This window comes from Petaurus breviceps, unplaced genomic scaffold (assembly GCF_028583685.1).
Source record: "Petaurus breviceps papuanus isolate PSGF00001 unplaced genomic scaffold, PetGlider_PUasm1.0 181, whole genome shotgun sequence".
Lineage (NCBI taxonomy): Eukaryota > Metazoa > Chordata > Mammalia > Diprotodontia > Petauridae > Petaurus > Petaurus breviceps.
In genome coordinates, this window is record NW_027185784.1 from 4042397 (window position 1) to 4062828 (window position 20432).

A 20432-nucleotide genomic window follows, 5' to 3' on the forward strand; every position below is an offset into this window, starting at 1 on the left:
TATGCTTCTCTTGAATCTTGCACTTGAAAGTCAAATTTTCTATTCAGCTCTGGTCTTTTCATCAGGAATGCTTGAAAATCTTTAGTTTCATTTAATGTTCATTTTTCCCCTGAAGGATTATACTCAGTTTTGCTGGTTAGGTGATTCTTGGTTATAATCCTACTTCCTTTGACCTCTGGAATATCATATTTCAAGCCTTCTGATCTATTAATGTAGACGCTGCTAAATCTTGTGTTATCCTGATTGTGGTTCCACCATACTTGAATTGTTTCTTTCTAGGGGCTTGCAATATTTTATCCTTGACCTTGGAACTCTGGAATTTAGTTATAATATTCCTGGGAGTTTTCCTTTGGGGATCTCTTTTAGGAAGTGATTGTTAGATTCTTTCAATTTCTATTTTCCCCTCTGGTTCTAGAATATTAGAGCAGTTTCCCTTGATTATTTCTTGAAAGATGAATGTCTAGGCTCTTTTTTTGATCATGGCTTTCAAGCAGTCCAATAATTTTAAAATGATCTCCACTAGACCTATTTTCCAGGGCAGTTGTTTTTTCATTGAGATGTTTCACACTGTCTTCTTTTTTTTTATTCTTTTAGTTCTGTTTTAAAATTTCTTGATTTTTCATAGAGTCATTAGCTTTCATTTGCTCCATTCTTATTTTTAAGGAATTATTCTCTCCAGTGAGCTTTTGGGCCTTCTTTTCCATTTGACCAATTCTGCTGTTTAAGACATTCTTCTCCACATTGGCTTTTGGGACTTTTGCCATTTTTTCTAGTCTATTTTTTAAGTATTATTTTTTTTCATTATTTTTTGGGTCTCCTTTACTGTTGACTCATTTTTCATGATTTTCTTGTATCACTCTCATTTCTCTTCCCAATTTTTCCTCTACTTCTCTTACTTGATTTTCACAAGCCCTTTTGAGCTCTTTCATGGCCTGAGACCAATTCTTATTTTTCTTGGAAGTTTTGGATGTAGGAGCTTTGAATCTGTTGCCTTCTTCTGATTGTACATTTTGATCTTCCTTGTCACCAAAATAAGATTCTGTACTCTAAGGTTTTTTTCATTGTTTGCTCATTTTCCCAGTCTATTACTTGAATTTTTAACTCTGTTAATGTAAGGTTCTGCTTCCAGTGTGGTGGGCAAAATGTCCCAAGCTTCAGGGGTTTTGTGGAGCTGTTTTCAGAGATACTTCTAGGGACCTGTAAGTTTTCAGTTCTTCCAAGGTGGTATGATCTAAGGAGACGTGTGTTTATTACTCTCCTGGCAAGTGCTCTGGTCTGTGAGCAACCAGAAACACGTTTATTTGTCCTAGAACTGTGATGAGGACTCCCATTCCCCTGTGGCCACAAGCTCTGGTGTGCTCCTGCTTCTCCTTACCTTTGGACTACCACCAAGGACTGCAACCCAGATCCTAGTATGGGCAAAACAACAGACACCTCTCCCCAATTCCAGCAAAAGAAAGCCCTGTAATCTCCTTATGATCAGTTGTTCAACTCTTACCATCTGTGGGCTGAGAATGCTGGAAGCAGCCATTACTACTGCTGATTCAGTCACTTCCAAGGCCTGCCCCTGGTTTCTTGGGCCCCGGTTTGTGCTGGCACAGCCTGCACTGGCCTGTGCTCCCCTCTCAGACCAGTGTAACAGACCTTTCCTGATGAACTTTCCAAGTTTTACCCTGTCCTTTTGTGGGTTCTGCCACCCCAGAATTTGTTTTATGGCATTATTTAAATGTCTTTGGAGGGGTCTGGGGCAGACTTCAGGCAGAGTCTCTGCCACCTTGGCTCTGCCCCCTGGATTTTTTAAACCTTTTGGATTCTGGTTGTCCTATCTTTGGCACATAGTTTCTGTTTTGGAGAAACTTGAGAAATCATGGCATGGGTGGGGGAGGGGGGAGTGGTCAGAGAAAATGTCTAATTAACCATCTTGTTGTTCATAGGACCCAGAATCTAATTCTTCTTCAAATGGTTTTATTTTTCTTTTGAAACATTCTAGAGTTGCTTACTGTTCTATATTCCCCAAGGAATATTCAGAAATCTTTTTCACTGAGGTGGTTTTTTTTGGCTTGTTTTTCTTCATAGCATATTACTGATACAATATTTTATGATCATTTAAAACATTTTGATTAAATTTTCTTTCTGTTTTAAAATCTCACTGTTGGTGCATCTTTGTGAGGTTAGGCCTACAGGTCACTCATCTCCTTTGGACTTTTTATTTTTTAACCTCTTTTTATATTTCTAGTCCATTTTCTCAGGTTTTCATCTTCTTTTTGGTCTTCTTCTCTCTGCTACCATGATCTGCTGTCTCTTGCACAGATTACCAAGTCTGGGACTCCTTGGTTTCCTTGCCTTGCAAAGTATGAGGGTCCATAGTTTTATGCCCAGATAAACTTCGTTTCATTAGACATAGCGGCTCCTTCTCTCCCTTTGGCCCCACCTTCAATTGCTACAGAATAGTCAACAGCATTTCCTCCTTTAGAGTCTGTCAGTTTGGTGAGTTATTTTAAATGAAAGTTTATGAGCAACATTTTCAAAGATTCACTGGTAAGAATAAAAAAGCAAAATTAATTTCCAATTTTTTAAGAAATGTTAAGAGGAAATGATAAAAATTACAGTTTGGAACAACGAATCACAAAACCGTCAAAAACTATGATGATTAATCTTTGGACTAACTACTAATGTAGGACATTGTGACTACAGACACTTATGGCATTTCCCTGGTAACAGTGGGATACAAATGCCCAGATTCTTTAGATATGACTGTCACCCAGTTAAGGCGACAGAAGTAATGATAACTAAATAAAATCCCAAGAAAAGAAAAAACATGACTGTTTGCCTACAAATTTAAAGAAAGTACAGAGTCTGGTTAAACAGAAGCAAGTAACTGAAATTTTTCAACCAAAAATGGTACTTTCCTAACCTTTCCTAACATTTCCTAACCTGCTCTGTCCTTCACTGGCCTTACAAATGTTTACTATCAAAGATCCTTCCTTTTAAAAAGCCACACATTTTAAAAAGGGACCCCCCCCCCCATTCTTGCATTTGCTTCCTTTTCTGGTAGCTCTGGTTGCCTAACTCCTAAGTCATCATATCAAAGGTTCAAGGGGACAGATTTGTTTGAAGTGGGGAATTTATCTATTTCACTCTTTTTCAATGTATGCTGGATTGGGAATTACTAATTCTGGAAGGTCTTCTAGATCTTGCCCCCTCAGTTCATCCTTGAGGATGGGTAAAGCTGCATTAGTAGAATACAGGAATCCTCCAGAGCACCCCCAAAATCTTTACTTTGTTTCATGGGTCTGGTTTCACCTCCCACTTGCACATGAGAGACTTAGGACATGTTGCTTATAGCTACACGGGTGGCTTTATGTACCTTAATGTCATGCATTGGAAAGGTGTGTGTGGGAGAGAGGCAGGCAGAGGCGGATACTGTGGTCACAAAGACCTTTTTTTCTGTTATATTGTAAGAGAACAGGACCTATATCATATCTATCTTTATCTCTTCAGTGCCTAGCATATTGCCCCACACATACTGCAATATTTGAAAGGATCTGTTTTTGCAAATAGATTTACTAGGTGGCATAGCAGATAGAGCACTGGCCTTGGAATCAAGAAGAGTGTGACTCCAGTATTGCATACTTACTATCTATATGTCTGGGGAAGCCACTTAATCCTCAGCCTCAGTTTTCATATCTATAAAATGGGAATAATATTAGGATTGTAATGGTGATAAAATAAAATAACATATGAGTAATACCTGCAAGTGGGAAGTCTATCTTCTTTGTTTTAACACACACCTCTTACACCGGTGTACTCATTTCTTGGCTTGTTTGATCACTTCAACTTGTCCTCAAAATGGCAAGCCTGTGTTTCCAGAGAAGGACCACTACCATGTCATTACACTTAAATTCTCTCAGGGTCCTAAGCCTGCTGTAGGGTAGTATACTCTCTTTAATCACCACATTAGCTATCAAGCCCCCACCAGTACACTGTCATTCACACACAAGACATTCATAATGATGACACTTTTATATCTTAAACATAACCATTTACTTAGCAATGAGGCAGAAAGAAATAACAATAACATCACAAATACTCATATATTAAAATAAGTGCAGGAATACTAAAAAAAATCACAATTGATAAATAAACCTGGGTCTTACTCTTCAATAAAAGCACTCAGTATCGGTGGGGGGACAGTGGGACTAAACAGAAACCTGATAGGGAAGCACTTGGGGGAACAAAAATCATATGTTAAAGGATGAGTAAAGGATGAGTAATCCTGGACTGTAGCCCTGATGTCATTGTTCCATTTGGGAACATTGGCAGCATAGGAAGCTGATTCTCTGATAACTGCTTGCATGCTGGTCCTCCTAAATGCTCTCTGGGTAGGCAATTTTATTTTCCTTCTATTTTTGAAATGATGAAGCATTTATAAGAATTTTCAACTCACAGTCACCCTAAAAAGGGCACTGAAAATAATGTTGCTTCTAAATTTAGATAATAATTCCCTTTGGCTAGCCAAGTAACTGCAAAACTCATCAAACTAGACTCTCTCTAGGCAATACAGTCCAACTCAAACCAGCTATTTATTCACCAGGATGCTGCATCACCCAAATAGAACATAGTAAAGACAGTCTATGGAAAAATAGGTCAAACTGGTCAGGAGTCAAGGCAAACCAATCTAACCTGTTCTTTGCTCACTAGGATTCTTCCTTTTCCAATTAGATCTCAGAACTTCTTCCTATATAGAAAAGCTGTAAAACCATTTTCCCTTTTATGCTTTTCTCTCTCAAACTGGAGGGGGAAGCAAAGAAGACCATTTCTGAAAACTTTCATCTCTTTTAAGTTCTGAGTGGTACTGGAACTGAAGCTGCCTTTGAATGAGTTTTAGCCGTTATTCAGCCAATCAGGAACTAGCAGACAAAGTCTTTTTCTTAACTGACTGCTTCTGCTTTTTTTTTTCTTAATTAAAAAAACAAACCTCCTAAAAGTCTGCTTTTCAATCTGCTGCTGAGTATTTCCTCTCTGACATGGTCTTCAATCTCTTCATCACTTCTCTGCTTCAGCCTCCCACCTCTCAATTCCATAAATAAGAACCTAATGGTGCTCAATGACTCACCTTTCACTTAAAATGCCAAAACTCACAAAGTTTCCCTTAAGAAATCAGCAGTCCTAATTTAACTATCTCTTAGCCTCCAGTTAGATGATTTTTTTTAACTTTTTGAGTTTTACCATCAAGTCTCAAAAGTTATATGCAAATGAGATGATGGACCACAATGCTCTCTGCATCTTCAACCATTAATCAGCTCTCAAAACAGTCTTTCCTCATATTATGTGTCCTCAGAAAATGTGATTTTTTTTCACAGTAACATTTTTAATTTTTTTTAATAAATAAAAGATATTCTCTGCTTTCTTAAGCAATGGAATTGTTTGCATAAAATAAAACTTGACTATATCATTTACAAGATGATTTGAGCCTTTATATTTGTGCCACAGTTAATTTTTAATTTTTGAAAATTGCTCACATCCCATCTGAAAACTTTCTTTGCACGTGTTCCTTATTTCAATAAACTAATGTGGCCCCTGAAAGAAAGTCCACTGTTATGGCACTCTTTCCTTACTGATGCAGATGAAAGCCCTGTCTCCACGAGAAGCAGAACTGGCAGGTGGTTAGAGAGCTCCTGCCTTCTCAAGAACCTTTTTTTTTCCTCCAGAACTATACTTTTTTGTTTATTTTTAATTTTCAATCTTCATTTTCACAATACAAATTTTCTCCTCATCTTTCCCCTACTCCCCACCTCAAAATAGCGAGCCTACTGAATACCCCTTCCCCCAATCTCTTCTCTCTTATATCTACCCCCATCCCCCTCTCGAACTTTCTAGCACAGTTAGATGGATTTCTATACTCCAGTGCCTATATATCTTATTTCCCAGTTGCACATAAAAAATAACAAAATTTTTTTTAACATTTGTTTTTAAAACTTTGATTTCCAGATTCTTTTCCTTCTTCCCTCCTCACCCACCCCCACCAGGAAGATAAGCAATTCAATATAGGTTGTATATGTGTACTTACACAAAACGTTTCCATAGTACATATATTGTGAAAGACTAACTATATTTCCCTCCATCCTATCCCATCCCCCACTTATTCTATTTTCTACTTTGACCTTGTCCCTTTTCAAAAGTATTTGCACCTACCCTCTCCCCCAATCTACCCTCCCTTCTATCATCCCCCCTCTTATCCCTTTCCCCTCTACTTTCCTGTAGGGTAAGATACCCAATTGAATGTGTATGTTATTCTCTCCTTAAGCCAAATTCAATGACCTATTCCCTTTCACCTTTCTGTTCTTCCCCTCCATTGTAATAGTTTTCTGACTCTTTTATATGAGATAATTTCCCCTATTCTATCTTTCCCTATCTCCTCTCATATTCCTCTCTCACCTCTTTATTTTATTTTTTAGATATCAACCCTTCCTATTCAACTTATCCTGTGCCCTCTTTGTACACATGTACACATATATAAACACACTCACATATGTATTTATACACACATACATATTCCCTTCAACTATTCTCATACTGAGAAAAGTCTCATGAGTTACAATTATCGTTTTTCCATGTAGGAATGTAAATAGTGCAACTTTAATAAGTTCCTTATGATTTCTTTTTCCTGTTTACCTTCTCATGCTTCTCTTACTTCTTGTATTTGAAAGCAAATTTTCTGTTCAGTTCTGGTTTTTTCATCAAGAATACTTGAAAGTCCTCTATTTCATTGAATGACCATATTTTCCCCTAAAGCATTATACTCAGTTTTGCTGGGTAGGTGATTCTTGGTTTTGATCCTAACTCCTTTGACTTCTGGAATATCATATTCCAAGCCCTTCTATCCCTTAATGTAGAAGCTGCTAGATATTGTGCTATCCTGATTGTGTTTCCACAATACTCAAATCTTTCTGCCTGCTTGTAATATCTTCTCAAGACCTTTTCTAGTCTTTTTAACTGCCAGTCCTCTTTGGGCCTAACTTTTGACTTTGAGAGAGAAGATGAAAGAGGCCAGTCCCACTTCAGACTGCTAAAAGAAAACACTTTGGGAAGACATGAAAGTAGCTACTAGTCTCCACCATGTCCCTATTCTCAACTTGCTAGAAGGGAGATTGTCAGGAGCAGTTTCTCCTTGGGTGAGATCCAGGATATTATCTCTTGGATGAGCTGAATTATCTCACTCCCAATGGGAGTGTTCTTTCACTTTGGATTGTTCAGTATACATTCTCCAATGGCAATATGGACAAGTGGGTTTCTTTGCTATTTGATATGTATGTTCATTGTGGAACTGTTATTTGGTGAGAAAGGGGTCAAGCCTTGGATATGGTACTTAAGAGTTCCCCCTTTCCCTAAAATGACAAAGCAAACAGAAGTTATATTGATCTCGATCATATTCCTTGGACTAACAGTATTTAAGGGAACAAATATACTTTTAGCTCAACACCCTCTCTCTGAGGACAACAGAGTGATGGCCTCTGGCTCTTACTTTCTACTTCCCATTCCTACCTCCCCTCATCGCATGAATTAAATTCTCCTTTGGAGAAGGGTTGAGGGAGAAAAGGCTAGAGATGTCTCTTCTGCCTTCTTTCAAACCACACAATGACAGCCCTCTTTTCTCTACTCATGGGCCTCACTACATGGAAGACCCCCTCTTGTTACACAGGGGTTCCTTTCATTACATGTTGGGGCTCACACAATCTCTACACTACACCTCCAGGATCAAATTTAGAAAACTGTTTTTCAAAGCCCCTCATAACCTGGCCCCTTCCTATTTTTGCATTCTTTTTATTATCTTTCTCCCTCCACTCAGTCTAGTGACATTGGCCAGTGATACTGGCCTTCTTGCTGTTATTCACACAAGACATTCCATCTCCTAACTGCATTTTCCGTGGATGTCCCCAGTGTTTGGAACCCCCTCTTCATTTTCATCTCCTCCTGGCTTCCTTCACGTCTCAGATAAAATACCCCTTTCTGTGAGAAGCCTTTCCTGATCTCCCTTCATGCTAATGCCTTCCCTCTGAGATCATCTCAAGTTTATCCTGTACATAGACTGCTTAGACAAAATTATTTTCACATTACCTCCCTCATCAAATTCTTTTTTTTTTTTTGGAGGGGAGAAGGCAAAGCAATTGGGGTTAAGTGACTTGTCCAAGGTCACACAGCTTGTAAGTGTTTCAAGTGTCTGAGGCCAGATTTGAACTCAGGTCCTCCTGACTTCAGGGATGGTGCTCTATTCATTGCACCACCTAGCTGCCCCTTCCCCATTAGGTTCTGAGCTCCTTGAGGGGAGTCACTGTTTTTGCCCTTTTTTTGCATCCTTTTAAGTTTCATACTTTTTCTCTATGAAAAAGTCAATATGTTAAAAACATATTACATTATTTAACAGTTGGCCTCCGTGTGACCTTGGGCAAGCCACTTAACCCCAACTGCCCTCCAAAAAGCAAAAAAAAAAAAAAAAACCTAAAACACAGTTGGCCTACCTCCTTTTCTTCATGCAAAATACTTTTTCTTCCCCTTTAATTGCCAAACCTCTCCATATGAAAGGGCAAATAGACAATACGTTATAAAATAAAGCACTTTGCATAACTTAAAGCACAACATGGGTGTTAGTTCACTATCAGGGTGTGCACTCCTTAAGTAACAGTGCGGATCCAAAAGTGCAGATCACAACCAATCTATCCCTTCTCATCCTGTGTGACTTTTCTCCATGTCCTAATCTTCATCTTCCACAGGGTTTTCGACTTAAGCACTAGGGGCCTTCCTGTAGTCCTACTGACATTATGTTGCTACAGATGCCACATGTGGAATTTTCATTTCACTCTTGCCACATGACTGCACTGCTTTCTTTTCTGATCATGGTACAAGGGAAAAAGCATCATTACTTCTGGATTCAGAGGACTTGAGTTAGAATTTGCTATTTACTACCTGGGTGACCTTGGGACAGTCATTTCACCCAAATCAGGCTTCAGTTTCTTCATCTCTAAAAGGAAGGCACTGGACTAAATGGCTTCTGAAGTCCCTTCCAATTTTACATAATTCTCTTTGGGGATTTGTTTTATGGGACTTTCAAAATGCTATTTATTGCTGGTGATACTTGACAGCCTATTTTTATCCTTCATGCATCTTCCCATTGTCTTTTTGGGTGACCCTTAATTTTGGCTCCTAGGAAATTCAGATATTCCATGATTTTCAGTCATATAATATCATTAGAAGAAAGTTGATTTAAAAAAAAAAAGATATTTTTTGGTGGTTGTATGGAAAAAATGGGGAATCATACTACAGTTTTCCCAAATGCTTTGTAGTCTGTTTTCCCTCTAATTCTGGGCACATTTGTTTGTTTAGTTGCTGTTTGTTTAAGATGTATGCACTCTATACTAATAGACCAGTTCTATGGACCATTCAATTCAAATGCATATCATAGTCAGAATAATAGGAATCTTTGATTCAGCTGATTTTTATGTTCATAGCAAGACTAAACTCTTTTAGTGATTGTGGATATCTTTTAGGAGGTTTTGTAATGTTCTGTGACTTGATGCAATCAATAAAATGTCATCTCCAAATGGATGCATTTTTATAGCCCCACATTCTCTAAAAATTTCTCTTTGTTCTGGACTTTGTGATGGGCATCCTGCATGATGGTGGCTAGAACTTTTGACAAGCATATAAATATCAGTTTTACATTGTGTCGCTCTGGTTTAGTTATTTTCAGTTATCCAATTCGTTTTGTCTTTTTTGGGGGATATTCTTGGCAAAGATACTGGAGTGATTTGCTATTTCCTTCTCCAGTTCACTTTACAGATGAGGAAACTGAGACTTAAATATGGTTAAGTGGTTTGCTCAAGGTCACACAGTTAGCAAGTGTGTTAGACTGAATCTAATTGTCAAACTGTTCCATCTGAAAGGGGAAATATGCATTACCTTACATAATAAAGCACTTTGTGTAACTTAAAGCTCTATCCACTGCACAACCTACTTGATAGTAATAATCAGAGAATATTTGAACAAATTTTATCTCAGTAATACCATTCAAGAAATCTTTTCTTTTATGATGACAGTACCACTGATTTAGAACTGGAATGGGCCTAAGAGGACATCTAATTAAACTGCCTCATTTTAGAGATAAGGAAATTGGGGTACAGAGAGGTTAATTGAATTTCCCAGAGTCAAACACAGAAGTCAATGAAAGATTTGAATCCCAGGTCTAACTTTCTCTCAAAAGCTAATGTTCTTTCCCCAGTATCATTCTGCCTCTTTCATTGTAACATATAAATAGAGGCCAGTTTGTTGGAGGAAGACTTAAGAGAAGGACATTTTGCTCTACTGAATCAAATACCTTTGCCTAGTCAACAAACAATAATCACAGTTGGATTTTGAATATGCTGTATCTTTCAAGTGAATTAAGTGAGTATTAATATCTGATCTGCTGTAGACTACTGTTTGTCAAAATTTGCTTACACTCTTCTCAATTTTTATCAAGAATACCCTTATGTATGCATAGGTTGCCTTTTTTCAGTAACGGGACGCCTATAATTTTCTCCAATTATTCAGTATTTTCCTCTTTTTAAGTATTGCCCATAGAACATGCTTGGTAAATATTTGCTGAATTACACCAAATTCATATTACATACTTTCCCAAAGGAAAAAGAATTCTGCTAGAAATTAAGACCAGGGGGAATCATTGAGGAAACTGAGTCAGCATAATTGCAGTATATATAGGAAATAGTGAAGGGGAAAGAAGATATGAGAAATAAATTTATATCTATTATCTATGCCTTAAGTTATATCTGTGCATTAGGTTACATCACTGAGAAGGCACATCTGTTTATTTGTATCTCACACATTCCAAATATTTCCAGTGAATGCAAATGTCCCAAAGAAAAGATAGATTACTTTATAGAGTAAGGGAAAAAAAAGTAAGCCAGAATGTTTTGTCTCTGCTGCCTATTCTTGCTTTCTATTAGTTACTAAAGATTCAGATGCTTTGGGACCTTCACTGATGGGATTTCTAACTATTCTAACTGTTTTGGTCTGGGTGTCTTTTACAATCCTGTTAATTTTCAATGTTAATTTAGGAAGCTGGGCGTTGTTTAATGTAAATAGAAAAAAAATACCTCCTGCTTAAGGTGAGAAATTTTTTTTAGTTCATTTAGGAAAGATAAGATCAAGAACTTGCAGTGAAGTTGATACTTTAAATGAATTTTTTTTTCAATTTTGCTTTAACTTGATCGGTTGGAAATCCCTTAGGTTGATATCAATCCAATCAATCCACAAGCATTTATTAAACACTTTCCTATATTCCAGGTACTGTTAGGCACTGGGAATACAAGGACAAAAAGATTAAACAGGCCTTGCTTTCAAGGAACTTTCATTCAATTGGTGAGATAAAATTTATACATATATAAAAAAGACAAGGTAGCTTGGAAGAGGAGGTTACAAGCAGCTTGTAGGGATCAGAAAAGCCTTTGTGAAGAGGACAGTGCTTGGGCTGAGTTCTGAAGGGGATCCTAACAGGAGGAGGCACCTAGGTGGTCTATTCTAGGCATGTGGGACTGCTGCTGGACTCTACCCAAATCAGTCAGCTTGGAAAGTTCTGTTGGCTCAGGGTCAGAATTGTAGGCTCCCCTTTGGTATGTGCTGGTTATTCCTCCGCAGGAAGGGTTGGGAGAGCCTGTTTTGTGACTGAGCTGAGCATGTAGCTCTTGCTTCTTCTAGTTTATGAACTTCCTCCTTTCCCTGAGCATGGCCCAGGACCTCCCTACCAGGGATTGTCCCTCACTTGCCCAGGTTGTCTTCTCTCTCCACCTTGGATCTATGACCTAGAACTGTAAGCAACATCATTGCCAGTTCATGCCTGTCCATGTCACAATGGCCCCATTCAACTCTCCTGTCCAGATACACAGTCCCTACCTGGGTGCCAAAGTGCTCTGGGTACTTGCTCCTTGCCTGTCCTGTCCCAGTGCTCAAACACCACTTCCTTGTCTGTCTTCCCATGCTAAGCCAGGCTGGACAAATGACTCACTGTGGCCTTTTTCTGAATTTTGCCCTATCAATATTTGTTCTGGTACATTTTCTAGATCTGTCTAGAGTAATTTGTAGAGGAGAGGTCAACTGTACTGATTCCTTTCATTCCACCATCTGGACTCCTTTCCCTTGTTCTATCTTTAACGATGAACCTTCACACATGTTACATTTCAGTCAGATAAGGCTACTAGTTATTCCTTCTATTAACCTATCATCTCCTGATTTGGAGCCTTTGCACAAGCAACTTCCAAATGTCTGGAATGGATTGCTTCTCTGAATCCTATGGTTTTACTTATGACTGCTCATTTTAACCTCCTCTATAAAGACTTTCCCAGTGGCCCCTACCATATCTTCCTCTATAAAACCTTCCCCAGTATCCCCAACACTTAATGCTCTTTCCCTTCTTAAATCACCTTGCACTAATTTTATCTACCTTAAGTTTCTGAAAAGAAGGTACTGATATATTTTTGTTTTTGTGTTCCCAAGAGAAGCACAGTGTCTTCCACATTATAGGAGGTGCTTAGTAATTTTTAAGTAAAATTAATTGAATGGTATAAATTATAATGCCTAAGATTAATAATTTTTCATTTGGCTCAAAACATCTGGAAAAATGTTCTTTTACTATAATTTTCTTTGGGAGATAAAACTTCTTAAAAAATAATATATAATATTTAAACAAGGAAACATAAAAATACATACCTCTGCCAGCTACAGGTGAACAAAAAATTAATGAAAAATATAGTGGGTTTGTTATCAAATTATTGTTCTATGTATTAATGACCACTTTAATTTAATTCCTCTTTCCTAACATCTTCTAGACAATCATAAAAATTGTCCTTCCATGAGGTGCAAGGCTTATAGGAAAGTGGAAAGAAGAGAAAGGTTATATGTAAAGGCAAAGACAAGGTATCCAAATTCTAATGACTTTAGTTCAAAATAGACTTATAGCAGTACTCTCGTTTTTCTAAGCTGGGACCCCAACTTTTTTTTAGCACGAATCTGCTGTTTGAGGAAAATTGAACCTGAAAAGGACTAGCCAGACTTTTTATGGCTCTAGTAAAAATCTGTCCATCCTGCCTGTGGTTGAAATAGACATATCACTATGGTTTGAACTAATAAACATGTCTGTTGCAATATTCAGTTCCACACTGCTGACTGTCATAGTCCGGTAAATAGGCTGAGATCAGTCCTTTCAATATTTTGTACCTGAGGATATCCCAGATCTCAGAGCATCTGCTTGGCTTTAGTTTCTAATGTATTTGTTTGGCATTCTCTAACCACACCCTCATTTTAGTCTCTAGTGTATCTCATCAGGTTTTTTCTTTTTTTCTTTTTTTTTAATTTTGGGAAATCAGAATAAAGATAAGTGGAGGGAAAGACTGAAGAAAAAGCAAATTAAGATAATTTCATTTGTAAGTTTGCAACCTAGAAAAAACGATTAATGATGTTAGATGGTTAGCAAAAAGTGGTTTAAAAAAACCTTGAATATAACTTGTGCCTTTGTTTTCACAGAAAACAGGGTTAGGGTGAAAGGGTGCCTTGCCTTTATTTTTATTATTGTGTCATTTCAGTCACTTTCAATGCTTCATGACCTGATTTGGCGTTTTCTTGGCAAAATTCTGGAGTGGCTTGTCATTTTCTTCTCCAGCTCATTATACAGATGAGGAAACTGAGGCTTTGTTAAATTACTTGTCCAGGGACACATAGTTAGTTATGTTTGAGTATGGATTTATTTTCTTGGCAAAGATACTGGAGTGGATTGCTATTTCCTTTATCAGTTCATTTTACAGATGAGGAAATTGAGGCAAACAGGGTTAAGTGACTTGCCCAGGGTCACATAGCTAAAAGGTTTTTGAGGCTGGATTTGAACTCATGAAAATAAATCTGATTCCAAGCCCAGTGCTCTATCCACTGTGCATCTAGCTGCCCCACCTTGCCTTCACAGAATTCCCTAAATGTTTGAATTTGATAGCATTATGTTTAGTTCTAGAGAGAAGGGGTTTAACACCATCTTTTTGCTTTGTCTTTTGTGGGGAGCTGGTCCTTTAAGGTCAGTTTACGTGAATTATGACTGGTTTAAGGACTACTTGGACATTGTCATAAAGTTTTATTTGCTTTGAATTATTCTTTTGACTAGCTTAGTCTTTTCTCTTATAAACTAATTTTTCTACACTCATGCTACTGTGCAAAGAGCACAGCAAAGAAGTAGTAACTTCTTGTTAAAATACTTTGACCATTCATTAAGAAACTAAGTAGAAGAAAAGGCACTGGAGAGGAAAAGGAACTGATTTCTTTTCTGAAGAGCATCACCACTAAATCACTGCCTGAATCACAGAATAAAACCCTTAAAACACTAGGAAAGGAGTGTACAACAGTGTCTGATGAAGAGATTATACAAAAATCTATTATTCCTGACTTTTGGTCTGCTGTTTGTATTTTCTTTTTGGCAGCCAAAAAATGTGTCTATCTACCACCTGTGGAGTGTGTGTGTGTCTCTCTGGGCTTCATGTATTCCTTCAAAAATGCCAGGCTAGAAATTAAACCTATCATACTTCCCTCTTTTCTCTCTCTCCCCCTTTCTGCCAGCCTCCCAAGTGGCTATGGATGATGTGACCCCTGGGATCCCAACACCATCAACACAGGAACTAGATCCTGACTGGCTCTGACTGGCCTTTGATACCACTGATAGGCAGGAATGACCACTGATGGTACATTGTTCTGTATCATTTCCAGTATTTCACTCTTTTCCTCTACCACCAGATATTCTATCTACCTCATGGGTATTCTATGGGTTGCTTTGTAAAATGAAGGCTGAGACATTTCTGATCTTAGCTGATGACTTCCTGTTAGGAGTTCATCATCTGTTAAAATTTATTGAGCACCAACAGAGTACATGGCACCGCCTGAAAGTTCATGTAAGGATGTTTGCAGGCTTCTCATAAATTAGGGGACACGAGTTGAATTGTCTTGCTGTAAGCATTTAAAGGATCACAAGTAAGATCACTCATTACTATTTCAAATGAGAGGCAGCAGGGTATAGAAGACCAGATTTTGAGTTATAGAGAAATGGGTTCAAAACCTACTTCTGACACATAATATCTATGTGACAATGAGGAGGCTGCTTAACTTCTCAGTGCTCCCAGGCACCTGTGGAAGACTGTAAGTTAAAAATGTCTTGCTGATTTACATCAGGGAAGAAAATTTTCACACCAGAGTCCCCCACAATATGACACACTGGTCTGATCTCAAATTTCAACTATTATAATGGGCAGAGTGCTAGAACTTCTTTCTCGTATATTTTCCTATCATTCCAATCATTTTTATCATCTTTTTTTTTACTATTTAGTTGCTTTATTAATTAGCCCTTCAACATATATGCATACATATTATATGTATAAATATCTATCTCCATTCATCCATCCATCCATCCATCCATCCATCCATCCATCCATCCATCCATCCATCTCTCCATCCATCCATCCATCCACCCGTCCGTCTGTCCGTCCGTCCGTCCGTCCGTCTGTCTGCCCAATTGTCCAATCCTTGGTTTCTTCAGGTCTGTTGACTGGGCTTGATGATAATAATTTCTTTCATTCATTTTTTGTGCCTGAGGTTATCAGGTTAGAGGCAGCTAAATGGCACACTAGACTTGGGAGTCAATCAGAACTGATTTCAAATCTTGCCTTAAAACTTAATGGCCATGTTGTATGAAAGCAGAGAAGGTTAGCACTTCCCTCAATAAGGATGAAAGAGGTCCTACTGGCCTTTACAACACATATATGGTTAAGGCATTGCCATCTACACTTAAGTGGCATGTAACCATGTTTGGGGCACCTAGGTGGTGCAGGGAATAGAGCACCGGCCCCACCGGTCAGGAGGACTTGAGTTCAAATTCGGCCTCAGACACTTGACACACATACCAGATGTGTGACTTTGGGCAAGTCACTTAACCCCAATTGCCTTGGCTTTCCCCCTCAAAAAAAAGAAAGAAAAAAAACAATGGCGGTGGAACTCTAGTCAAGTCACTTAACTTCTCTCTGCTTCGGTTTCCTCATCTATAAGATGGAGACAATAATAAGATCTACCTCATAGGGCACACACATACACACACACACACACACTTAACAATGTCTAAATCAATACTGAGTCTATCACCTCTTTATAGGGAGGCAGGTATCATCCTTAATAATGAGTCTTCTGAAATCATAGTTGGTTATTCTATTGCTTAGAATTCCTAAGATTTCAAAGTTGCTTATCTTTCCTACATTGCTATTACTATAAAAATTCTCCTAATTCTGCTCACCTCATTCTGCATTAATTCATACAAGTCTTCCCAGATTTTTTTTCTAAAACCATTCCTTTCATCATTTCTTATAGTACAAGAGTATTCTATTACATTTATATTCTATAATTTGTTTAGTAATTCCCCAACTGTCAGGAACCCCCTTGGTTTTCAAATCTTTACCACTGCAAGAAGAGCTACTATAAATATTTTTGACAGACTTATACTTTGTTTAGGATTAATTTCACCCTTAATATATCTTCTTTATTTTCCCTTCTCTCTTCTCCCCTTCCCCTATTTCCCTGTTGAAGAAAATGTATCTTTGTACCCAACTGAGTATTTTCTCTACTTTGTCCAATCCAAGTGGGAGTTATGTTCAAGTATCAATTGTTCTTCCCTACCCCTTCCTCTTTATATGTATATACTTCTATTTGTGCACCTCAGTTATGTGCGATATTTGTTCTTGACCTTTCCCTAAGGCCCTCCTGCTGTATTCCTCTTCCGCTCTCATTTCATTCTCCTTTTTAAATTATCAAAACAGCACAACTGCTCTCAGGCTTGCTCTTTAACTAGACTCCCTCAGTGACCCCTGATTATGTTTCTGAGGGTCACATGTATCACCTCACTAAATTAGAATGTAAACACTTTATCCTTGGTTTCTCTATTATGAGAACTCACTCACGTTTGCTTCTTTGTATTTCTTATGACTCTTGTGTTTGCATTTCAAAGTTTTTCAGCTATGGTCTTTTCATCAGGAATGCTAGGAAGACCTATATTTCATTAAAGGCCCATTTTTTCCTCTTTAGTATTATGTTCAGTTTTTCTGGGTAAGTCATTCTCAATCATAAGCCTACATATATTCTTTCTCTTCTGGAATATAATATAGCAAGCTCTCTGCTTCTTTATAGCAACGGACACCAAATCACATGTCATTCTGCATATGGCTCCTTGGTACTTGATTTTTTTCTTTCTGGTTGCTTCCAATAGTTTTTCTTTGACCTCTGGAACCTCTGAATTTAGGTATAATGTTCCTAGGAGTTTTCATTTTGGCATTTTTAAAGGAGGTGACTGGTGATTCTGTTTGCAAACATGTTTTTTTTTTTTTTCTATATCCACTTTGCCCTCTGGTTTTAAGAGATTTGGGAAGTTTTCTTTAAGAGTTCTTGAAAATCATTTTTGTTATTGTTGTTATGGCTTTCAGGTAGTCTTAAATTTTTTATTTCTTAAATTTTCTCTCATTGATGTGTTTTTCAGGTCTGTTGCTTTTGCTTTATTTTATATTTTCTTCCATCCACTCCTGGATTCAAAATCCCACAGCTGCTCCTTCCTTTTGAACATGTCCTTTGTTTGGTATGCAGCCTATACCTGCTGACTTCTCTTTACCCTGGAACACCACCCCAGAAGCAATCTACTCTGAATCTGGAACCTGGAATGGAAGTGAGCCACAGAACTGCCAGTTGGCATCTGTTCCTGTACCTTGACAAGGCTGTTAAGCCTCTTTACTAGATCTGGACCCCATTTTTGTCCTGGTACAGAGCCTCTATCTGGAGATGGTTCCCTAGTTTGTACAGACCTCACTTTTCCCCTGTGATGATGTAGACTGGAAAAAAAAATGACTCACTGTGAATTTTTCTTGGATTTCCTATCCAGGAGTTGATCTGGCATATTTTTTAGATCTCTCTGGAGGTGTTGGGGGTGGTTTGGGGAGAGGTAGAGCTTAGCTATACTTCTTTCTGATATTCCTCCTCTTGGCTCCCCTAATCTAGCCCATTTCTCCTTCATGATTCCTTGTTTGTTTTTTTAAAGCAATCGGGGTGAAGTCACTTGCTCAAGGTTACACGGCCAGTTATTTCTGGGTGTGGTGCTGAGTGTCTGAGCCCGGATTTGATCCAGGTCATCCCGACACTGTAGCTGGTGCTCTTACTCGCTGAGCCACCTGGCCACCCCTAAGCAATTGGGGTTAAGTAACTTGCTCAAGGTTACACGACCAGGGGTTTCTGGGTGGGTGCTAAGTGTATGAGCCCGGGATTCGATCTCCAGGTGTTCTCAACACTGGAGCCGGTGCTCTTACTCGCTGTGCTACCTGGCCGCCCCGATTCCTTGTTCTTAATGTGTTGCTGTTAATAACTACCAACTACTTGTCCACTGACCTGTTGCCTTATGGTAACTCAGATGAATAACCGTATATAAATATGTATAAATATATATACATATGTGTATATATCTTATGACCCAACATCAGTGAATTCCTACTCTTCCTCATATGTGTTCTGTCTTTCTCTTTATGAATATTTCAAACACAGTTACCAAAATCTATATTTTGTTTCGAGTGAGATATGGCACTCAATTACTGAATAAATTAAACATATATTGTTTACTTATTAATTTTCTAACATGGTATGTTTTTCCTCTGAAGAACTCAAGGCATAGTGTAATATTCTAATAGGGACACTTTTAATATCAAATACAAAATAGGAAAGCCAGGAATAGAATAGGAACATTAAAAAAGAGAGAAAAGCATAAAGTAAAAGCCAGAGTGGGAAGAAATGATGAGGAATACAATTCTAAGAAGAATGTCTCTTTATTGTTGAATGCTTTAGGCCAGCTGAAGGAAAACAGTGGGTTAAGATGCAGGAGTGTGCACACATGGTGGGTACTACAAATCCTCAGACTGATGTAATTGCTTTTCTGCACAAAGTAATAAATTTCACAAAGTAAAAAGACATCTTGCTCACATTCCTCAACTTTTCTTTTAGGAGTATCACTGTTTCATACTTCAACAAATCTTCAAATTTATCATATAACATGAATCCTTAGGCAATTAGGTGTTATAGTGCCAGGCCTAGAGTCTGGAAGACTTGAGTTATACAAATTTGACCTCAGATACTTACTAGCAATACGACTTTGGGCAAGTCACTTAACCCCAAATGTGAATAGGGATAATAATAACACCTACCTCTGGGTTGCTGTGAGGATCAAATGAGAAAATATCTGTAAAGTACTTAGCGTAATGCCTGGTACACAGTGAGTATTAAATACATACTAGCTATTATATAGATATATACATATGTACATGCAAAGTATATATATTTGGGGGAACCCAGATTCAAACTTTAATAATAATAAAGCATCAAGATAGGAATTTAACAGAGGCTGCTGGTGCTAATTTTAAGATAGGAATAGTTCCATTGTTCTTAACTTGCTTTTGATGTACCAGGGTGATGTGGTATAATAGAAAGTGTATTGAACTTGGAGTAAGTAGGCTTTGGTCCAAATTCTGGTCCTTCTACTACCTTCCTGACCTAATGAGGTTAGTTCACTTAGCCTCTCTGAACCTCAGTGTATTCATCTGCAAAATGGAGATAATAATTTTCTGTGCTACCTCACAGGGTTGTTGTTCGAAAATACTTTGTAATCTATTCAACCCTAAATAAGTGTGATTTTTCTATTATTGTTTGTTGCTTATATTTCAACTTCAGCTGATCTATTATTTCATGAGGTGTAATGGAAATGCAAATTTAAAGATCTTCCCTGCCCCTAGGCCCTTTGATAGGCTTAAGAGACTCTGAGAACCTTCCTTGATTTGAAAATATACTCTGCCCCCTAATAGGCTGAATGTGGTCACATGGAGCCTGTGGCAGGAGGCTTGGTTTTCAGGCATGCCCACACCTTGATGCTGTGTGATTGGGCAGTGGGTCAAGAGGGTGGTTACATTCTCTGACCCAGGAGAAGGCTATATATACCCTGATGTGAGGCTTTGCTTTGGGGCTCACTTTGAGAAGTGTTGTGTGATTTGACCAGATGAGATTTTGGGCAGCTGTTGAGAGCCCCCCGGCTTTAAAAACCCAGATGTTGATGTTTTCCTCTCTAGTAACTGTGATTTGGTATGGATGTAATGGTTGGACAGTTTGGAAGCCTATCTGCTCAATCTGTTTCTCTGTCTTGTAACTTCTGTCTGTATACTCTGAAGTTCGGGGTGCTGATCTTTATACCCTGAACTAGGTAAACGATATATGTTTGATTGATTAAAGTAAGCTTGCTAACCCATTTTGAGTTGCTTTCCTTTAGGAAAACATATCTAAGAACCTGT

The 20432-nt window shown here is 38.1% G+C and overlaps 1 protein-coding gene and 1 non-coding gene across 4 annotated transcripts in view; one reads left to right on the forward strand and one right to left on the reverse strand.

The window, feature by feature from the left end:
* CADPS2 (calcium dependent secretion activator 2) overlaps positions 1–20432 on the reverse strand; it is a 729035-nt gene that overhangs the window by 198195 nt on the left and 510408 nt on the right. The gene's annotated exons all lie outside the window — the stretch shown is intronic.
* Positions 15761–15887, forward strand: LOC138160717 (U6atac minor spliceosomal RNA). The gene has a single exon (XR_011168199.1). It is a non-coding gene; the product is annotated as a U6atac minor spliceosomal RNA (small nuclear RNA).